Source organism: Bubalus kerabau, chromosome 11 (genome assembly GCF_029407905.1).
Source record: "Bubalus kerabau isolate K-KA32 ecotype Philippines breed swamp buffalo chromosome 11, PCC_UOA_SB_1v2, whole genome shotgun sequence".
In the NCBI taxonomy this organism is placed as follows: domain Eukaryota; kingdom Metazoa; phylum Chordata; class Mammalia; order Artiodactyla; family Bovidae; genus Bubalus; species Bubalus kerabau.
The window spans coordinates 61,515,259-61,523,516 of NC_073634.1; the positions used below are offsets into that span (position 1 = coordinate 61,515,259).

At 37.0% G+C, this 8,258-nt stretch overlaps 1 long non-coding RNA gene across 1 annotated transcript; it reads left to right on the top strand.

The window, feature by feature from the left end:
• Positions 1–374: 374 nt before the first annotated feature.
• LOC129622460 (uncharacterized) lies at positions 375–7,966 on the top strand. Its single transcript, XR_008699989.1, has 3 exons — positions 375–494; positions 4,436–4,522; positions 7,835–7,966. It is a non-coding gene; the product is annotated as an uncharacterized LOC129622460 (long non-coding RNA).
• Positions 7,967–8,258: the final 292 nt, after the last annotated feature.

Genomic DNA, 8,258 nt, shown 5'->3' on the forward strand with positions numbered 1-8,258 from the left:
TGAGTAATAGAGCCCTTTTTATTTCCACATAAAAGTTTTATGTCTCCTGCCACTATGCATAAAACTGGCAGACTGAGTTGCTGGTTTTCAAGTGGAGTAAAATCCCATTCCCTTCAAGTTTCTTGGAATAATGATTTAGCTTAGAGAACCTTATGACTTTGTGAGTAGCTAGGGAGACTTTGAGGCCAAAAGGCAGTCTATCAGATTTGGAGGATTAGGCTCAGAGGGAGGAGCAAAAAGGAGAGATTGAATGTATTGTGAAAGAGATATGACTGATGTAGTCAGTTCCTAGAGCAAAATTGACAAGATAATTTTAAGGCTCAAGAGTAAAAGATGGCTTAGAGCAAGAGGAAGGCTATTTCATCCTGTGAGAATGGAGGAAAGAAAGAAAGAATGGCTGCGGCAACAGATTAATAAAGATGTGGAAAGATGAGAAAAATCAAGTCTGTTGGCCATAATTTTCTAGGTTGTCAGGCCATCTGCTGAAAGAGGAGGTAAGAATTCAGTGCAGAGCAAGCCTGAGGTAAAGAATAGTTCTGAAATTGTCAGTAAGAAAATGGAAGAGGTAACTGACGAAAAACAGACAGATAATGGGATTGAGAGGTGGTGCTGAGGGCCAGTTGAGTTTTGCATGTCTGTAGAGTTCTTAAAACTTTGTCATATAATGGTCTCTGGCAGAATCAAGTTGTTCTGAAGTAGGAGAGAAGCCCCATCTTAGAATTTTAGTTTTCCTGGTTAAGACAGAGAATAATATTTGTTGCCAATTATTCTGGGATGAGCCTTAAAGTTATATACCCATCCCATGTCCTAGTTAATTGTACATCTACGGATGTAGCTGACCATTGAGGTGATGGATGAGTAACATCCTTTAAATAGAACATTCACTGTTTTTGATTCTCCAGTAAAAGTGGAAACTGACATACATATTCTAAAACCTTTTCACTATATGATATAGTCCTCTCCCATCCAACTAATGATATTATAGATTAAATCCAACTTGTCTTGAAATCATGTGTTAATGAGGGGCCTTGGGCATAAAACTAGAGTTAATTTGCATGGATGTCTCTGTTCTCTTTTTTATTGAAGTCTAGCCAGACCATGTCACCAAGGAGCTGTGAATGATGGGGAATCTCAATAAAGCACTTGGCAAATGCATGTCAGAGAAATTCTAAATAATAATAAATCTTTTGACAAGACAAGAGCACTTAAGTTTGATGGTGACAGTTCAGTTTACAGAAATAAAGCCTATGTTCCCTGCTCCATTTTCAGGGTCTGAATGATTTTAATCATGCTGTTTGACAGATAGCTGTATCAGTACATTTCATCATATCTAAACTCTGCCATCTCTGACTAGTCATCCATAGACATATTTTTAAATTTCAAAAACAACAAAAAAAGTCTTTGTATTTTTTCATATTTGCTTAGTAGTCATAGAAGCATTATCTCACTTACAGTTTGGAAATGAATAAATCTCCTGCTATTTCCCCAAAATTAGAAAATACAGATTACTGTCAAATCAACCATATGCAAAAGTTGATGTTTCATAAAGTATCATTTCTCTGGGCAGTAGTTATTATTCTTAGAAACTTGATTGTCTATATATGGATGGTCTTAGGTCAGATTTGTCCCCATTTTCTGACCTCTGCCCCTTTGCTTTCTTAAGCCAGACTCAATATTTTCCCTTGTTTCTTTCCAGGCCTGAGATTAGATTAGCTTTAGTGAAGAGAGTCTCTCTCTAGAAATTCCATGTACACTATTCATTTTTTAATCATTGTTGGATCTAATGCTTGACTACAGTCTTTGTGGATATTTCAACTCCAATCTTTTCACTTGTTATTGGTAACTGTCTTATGTTGATAAGAAAGGTTTGAGGATGACCTCCGTCTTTGTCTTTTCTTGAGATTTTCCTATATTATGTACACAATCCTGCATCAATATCATTACTCCCTGTTTCTTTCCTATATACCTTGACTCACAATTGATTAAAAATATAATTAACCAAGGACAATGACTTATTTATTCTTTAATCCCAACTTCTAGCATAGATTTATAACTTGCAAGTATAGTAGCATAAAAATAAGACATGTTTTCAATTCACATAAATCAAACAAATTTGAATTGGGGCTCTATTATTTTTATTGAACTTTTTAAACCAAAATCTCTTCATCTGTAAATAGAAATATTGATATACCTCATGATTTATTATGAGGATTAAATAAATGTTATACAAGCTAGCTTATATTTATTAAGAGGTGACATTGTACAGAAGACAGGGATCAAGACCATTCCCATAGAAAAGAAATGCAAAAAAGCAAAATGGCTGTCTGAGGAGGCCTTACAAATAGCTGTGAAAAGAAGAGAAGCAAAAGGCAAAGGAGAAAAGGAAAGATATAAACATCTGAATGCAGAGTTCCAAAGTATAGCAAGAAGAGATAAGAAAGCCTTCTTCAGTGATCAATGCAAAGAAATAGAGGAAAACAACAGAATGGGAAAGACTAGGGATCTCTTCAAGAAAATCAGAAATACCAAAGGAACATTTCATGCAAAGATGAGCTCGATAAAGGACAGAAATGGCATGGACTTAAGAGAAGCAGAAGATATTAAGAAGAGATGGCAAGAATACACAGAAGAACTGTACAAAAAAGATTTTCATGACCCAGATAATCACAATGGTGTGATCACTGACCTAGAGCCACACATCCTGGAATGTGAAGTCAAGTGGGCTTTAGAAAGCATCACTAGGAACAAAGCTAGTAGAGGTGATGGAATTCCAGTAGAGCTATTCCAAATCCTAAAAGATGATGCTGTGAAAGTACTGCACTCAATATGCCAGCAAATTTGGAAAACTCAGCAGTGGCCACAGGACTGGAAAAGGTCAGTTTTCATTCCAATCCCAAAGAAAGGCAATGCTAAAGAATGCTCAAACTATCGCACAATTGCACTCATCTCACATGCTAGTAAAGTAATGCTCAAAATTCTCCAAGCCAGGCTTCAGCAATATGTGAACCGTGAACTTCCAGATGTTCAAGCTGGTTTTAGAAAAGGCAGAGGAACCAGAGATCAAATTGCCAACATCCACTGGATCATCAAAAAAGCAAGAGAGTTCCAGAAAAACGTCTATTTCTGCTTTATTGACTATGCCAAAGCCTTTGACTGTGTGGATCACAATAAACAGTGGAAAATTCTGAAAGAGATGGGAATACCAGACCACCTGACCTGCCTCTTGAGAAACCTATATGCAGGTCAGGAAGCAACAGTTAGAACTGGACATGGAACAACAGACTGGTTCCAAATAGGAAAAGGAGTTCATCAAGGCTGTATATTGTCACCCTGTTTATTTAACTTATATGCAGAGTACATCATGAGAAACGCTGGGCTGGAAGAAACACAAGCTGGAAGAAAGATTGCTGGGAGAAGTATCAATAACCTCAGATATGCAGATGACACCACCCTTATGGCAGGAAGGGAAGAGGAACTAAAAAGCCTCTTGATGAGAGTGAAAGAGGAGAGTGAAAAAGTTGGCTTAAAGCTCAACATTCAGAAAACTAAGATCATGGCATCTGGTCCCATCACTTCATGGGAAATAGATGGGGAAACAGTGGAAAGAGTGTCAGACTTTATTCTTCTGGGCTCCAAAATCACTGCAGATGGTGACTGCAGCCATGAAATTAAAAGACGCTTACTCCTTGGAAGGAAAGTTATGACCAACCTAGATAGCATATTCAAAAGCAGAGACATTACTTTGCCCACAAAGGTTCATCTAGTCAAGGCTATGGTTTTTCCTGTGGTCATGTATGGATGTGAGAGTTGGACTGTGAAGAAGGCTGAGCGCTGAAAAATTGATGCTTTTGAAGTGTGGTGTTGGAGAAGACTCTTGAGAGTCCCTTGGACTGCAAGGAGATCCAACCAGTCCATTCTGAAGGAGATCAGCCCTGGGATTTCTTTGAAAGGAATGATGCTAAAGCTGAAACTCCAGTACTTTGGCCACCTCATGCGAAGAGTTGACTCATTGGAAAAGACTCTGATGCTGGGAGGGATTGGGGGCAAGAGGAGAAGGGGACAACAGAGGATGAGATGGCTGGATGGCATCACTGACTCGATGGACGTGAGTCTCAGTGAGCTCCGGGAGGCCTGGCGTGCTGCGATTCATGGGGTCGCAAAGAGTCGGACATGACTGAGCGACTGATCGGATCTGATCTGAACATGTTTAAGGATTCAAAGGTAGTGCATAATACCCTGAGGGCAAGGATAAAGAAAGGATTCAGAACAAGTCTGAATGTGAATACAATCATGACTTTCATTTTCCTCCTCATAACTGGTTGATGGCAACCTGCTATCTTCTTTATTTCTTGAATTCAATTAGTTTTCCTCTCCAAAAATACATGGGGGAGACAGGTGAGTTACCTGGAGATAAATTGATCTTTCTCTTCTTCAGCCCAAATTCCAAATTATCTGAGAAGAGAGAGGTTGCCCTAGTTTGAGAATCTGTTCCTGCATGAAGAGGATATTGAACACTGGCAAGGTAATATAGTAGAAAGCTGGGTCTCTAAGCCACTTCTTCTAGTTCAGGTGACACTTCTGGTGGCTTGGATCAGGAGATAAGTCTAGGTTTTGACAGAGGAAGCAATGTTTTCCTACTAGACAATTTTGTTTTAGTTAAAACAAAAATTACAGAACAGTGTTTTCTAATTGAGCTTTATATTATGAGGGACAAGATCACCTAAAGTGTTTCCTTGCAAACAAGGATATAATATTTGATTTTAATTAATTTAAATAATCATAAGTGGTTAGTGACCAGTGTAGCTACAAAATGTTACTATCAACAAATGGAAGCTGTTACTATTAATGGATGTGTTAATGAATGTTTTCCCTAGACAGAGCACAGTTCCTAGTTATTTCTTATTATTCAATCCTGCAGTTGTTTTTTAAACTTTGCATAATTTCTCTATTTCTTTAGATACTGGGAAACAGAAGTATTCTGGGAGAGGTGTGTTATAATTGTTTAGTAAGAGTAACTGAAGCCTGCTACAGAGGTCACTGAGCTTCTAAAGATGAGGAATTGCTGGAAGTTGGGAGGGAGCAGGAAAAAAGGGAGAAGAGAACAGAGGTATTAGTGGTCTTTGCTTACTTCACAATTTTACAAGAGGTGTGCCCTATTCAGAAGTCCTTTACCCAAGTTATTCAATTCCATACAGATTACTACCTCAAGTAGAAATTGAGATATGTACTCACAATCAATCATGGTCTTACATACATATTCTCATGACAGTAGCTGAAATTGTGGTCAAGAGAAACATAGGCTCCTTCTTTCATGTAGTTTTTTATCTAGTAAGTGACACTAAAAACATTAATAATAATGATACCAAACAAATGCAAATGCCATTGAAACCTGCGTGGAAGTATGGAAGGGCATCAGCCTAGTTCAGGAGGAAAGAAAGGCTTCTCTGTGGAAGTATCTTGTTAGTTGAGAGCTGCAAAAAGATTTTGTCTTCATGTAAGATCAATTGAAATCTATTCATAATAAGAAGGATGAAAAGTGAGATATAGAGGTGTGACTAGACCTGTAATTTTTTTTAAATGTTGCTTTGATTGTAGTTTGGAAAGACAGATGGGAGAGGAAGAAGTTAAGTGGATAATGCAGTGTCTGGGGCAGAGATGATAATAACTTGACCAAGGATGTTGATTGAGATAGAGAGACATAAAAATGCACACAAATTGAAATAGTAAATACAATACTTTAGACTGAAGAGAGTATAGTATATTATAGTGTATGACTATCAAATAAGCATCCTTGATGACTTTATATGTTTTGCTTATACTGCTGCATGGATGCTGGTACATTTCATTGAGATAAGGGAAGTTGATAACTGGAAGTTGGCAGGGTTTGAGAGAGGAAAGAGGAATTACAGATCAAATTTTTATGAGATTGGCCTTTGAGACACCCAATGGAGATGTCAGATAAAAAGTTAATAAGTTGCTGGGAGATTTTAGGAATGGTCAGAGCTAGAGATATAAATTTGGCTTGAGGTGGAAATGAGACAATTCAAATGAGAATATAAACTAAAAAAAAAAAAAATTCATCTAAGAATAAGCCTAGATGATTGTGAATAGTGAAATATTGGATGAATGGCAATAAAGGTTAAAAGGTGGAGAAGAAGTAATTAAAGAAAGAGGAAAGGATATGTCTTAGAAGTCAAGGAAAAGCATTTTCAAGAAAGATAAAATGGTGAAGTGAAATGAATTCAACTAGGAAATTAAGTAAGTTAGTACCATTAGGCAAATGACCATTAGATCTGGGAACCTTGGTGAGAAAAGCTGTGGAAGAAGACAGTACAAAACGCCAGATTAGATTGGGGGAATGTGTGAGAAAGAGTTAAAATAATGTATGTAAAAATCATGGACAATGCTTCTAACAAAGTTGTCTTTGAAGAGAAAGTTCATTATATTTATTTTTTGACAACTTTCAAAGTGATACATGAAGCAATCTTGCACATTTCCTTTCATATATATGTTTATATATATATATGGTATATGTATATATATGGGCTTCCCAGATGCCACTAGTGGTAAAGAACCAGCCTTCCAATTCAGAAGACGTAAGAGGTAAGAGACAGGAGTTTGACCCCTAGGTCAGGGAGACCCCCCTGGAGGAGGACATGGCAATCCACTCCAGTATTCTTGCCTGGAGACTCCCATGGACAGAGGAGCCTGGCAGGCTACTGTCCATGGGTTCTCAAAGAGTCAGACATGGCTGAAGCAGCTCAGCATACATGCTTGCACCCATGTATTTGTTCCATCAACAAGAAGGGATTTATTATTTAGATTTCAAAAAATAGTATGCAGAGAAGATAAAGTTGAAAACAAAAACATCCACAATCCTAACACTTCTACATGTTTTATTTGCATATACTGATAGGTGATATTTATACTAATAAGTATGAATAAAGTCACTCAGGCAAAGTAATAAGCAACAAGCAAATCTTATTATTTACCTCTCCTTTACTTAGGCAGAGTTCTAATAGTTTATTTTAGAGACATGCCAAAACTTATCTACCTCTATGAAAAAAAAACTGGGTCAAGAGAAAAATCATGAAAGCTTTTCTGATTGCTTGATCACTGAATGCCTCCTTAGTTTATTCATAATTTTTTTGTGTATTAAAATAAATACAGTGCTTCCACAGAGCTGGAACACAGGCTGATAGGATATAATTAAATATTATATTTTGGGGTTGAAATGAACTTTGTAGTATTTGGAAATTAACTAGGTGATAACATGGCTTTTATCATTTCTCTAAGAACATCAATATTCAGTAAAGCTGTTCTTGATAAATGTTATTCTACTTAAGGCTATTTTTAACATGTAAGAGTAAATATGTAGATCTAGACTGTACATGCATAAGGAAAATATATTACTCTCTTTTTCTCTTTTAAAGATTATTAGTTCTTACAACTCATAAGTATTCAACTTCTACTCTGAAAATACAAGTAGAGGTTTGGGCCTTGAAAGACTTGATAGAATCCATAAAAGTGAACCCCTTCTCACTGAAAGGATCAATGTTGGTTTCAAAGTTTGATTTAAATAAATGTCGTTTGTTTATCTGCTAAGAGGTAGGATTATGTGATTACTGGGGATTTGTTCTACCCTGGTGAATCTAAAAGCAGTGATTTTCCCACATAGAAATTACTGCCTCAATGAAAACTGCAAAAATAATATAGGTGAATCTGGTTATTATGATGGTTCTATGATATCTAGGCTCATTTTATGTGCCCACCTTACTGTTAAGATAGCTACTTACTGAATGGATTTAGTTGGACCGCTGTCTTCTTCCTTCAGGAACTAGAGGCTGCATTAGAGGCTACTGACTCACTGAGGGTGAGGAAAACTTCCAGGAGATGGAGGATGTAGTGAAAGGAAAGGGTGAAAGGACATGCTGGGGATTACAGAGGGCACAACAGCAATTCAAATAGCTTTGTAAGCTCAAAGAACAGTCTTCGATTTTTGTTATGGCTGCTAGACTCTTAGGATTGTACCTTTAAAATATCCTGGTAGAGGTTTTTGTCTGTAAGTTAACACTTGGTCCTCTGCTGGTTAACTCCTCTTTTCTTGTTTTGACTTGAATCCACAGTTTCCTTTAAATCCTTTAAAGTGAAATCAGTTGTAGCTTTCTCCAAATACGTCTTCTATATATGGCAGTTAGTCAGAAGATTCAATTTTTAGCGAAATTTTAAACAAATGTGTGCTTAGGAGCAGAGGTTCA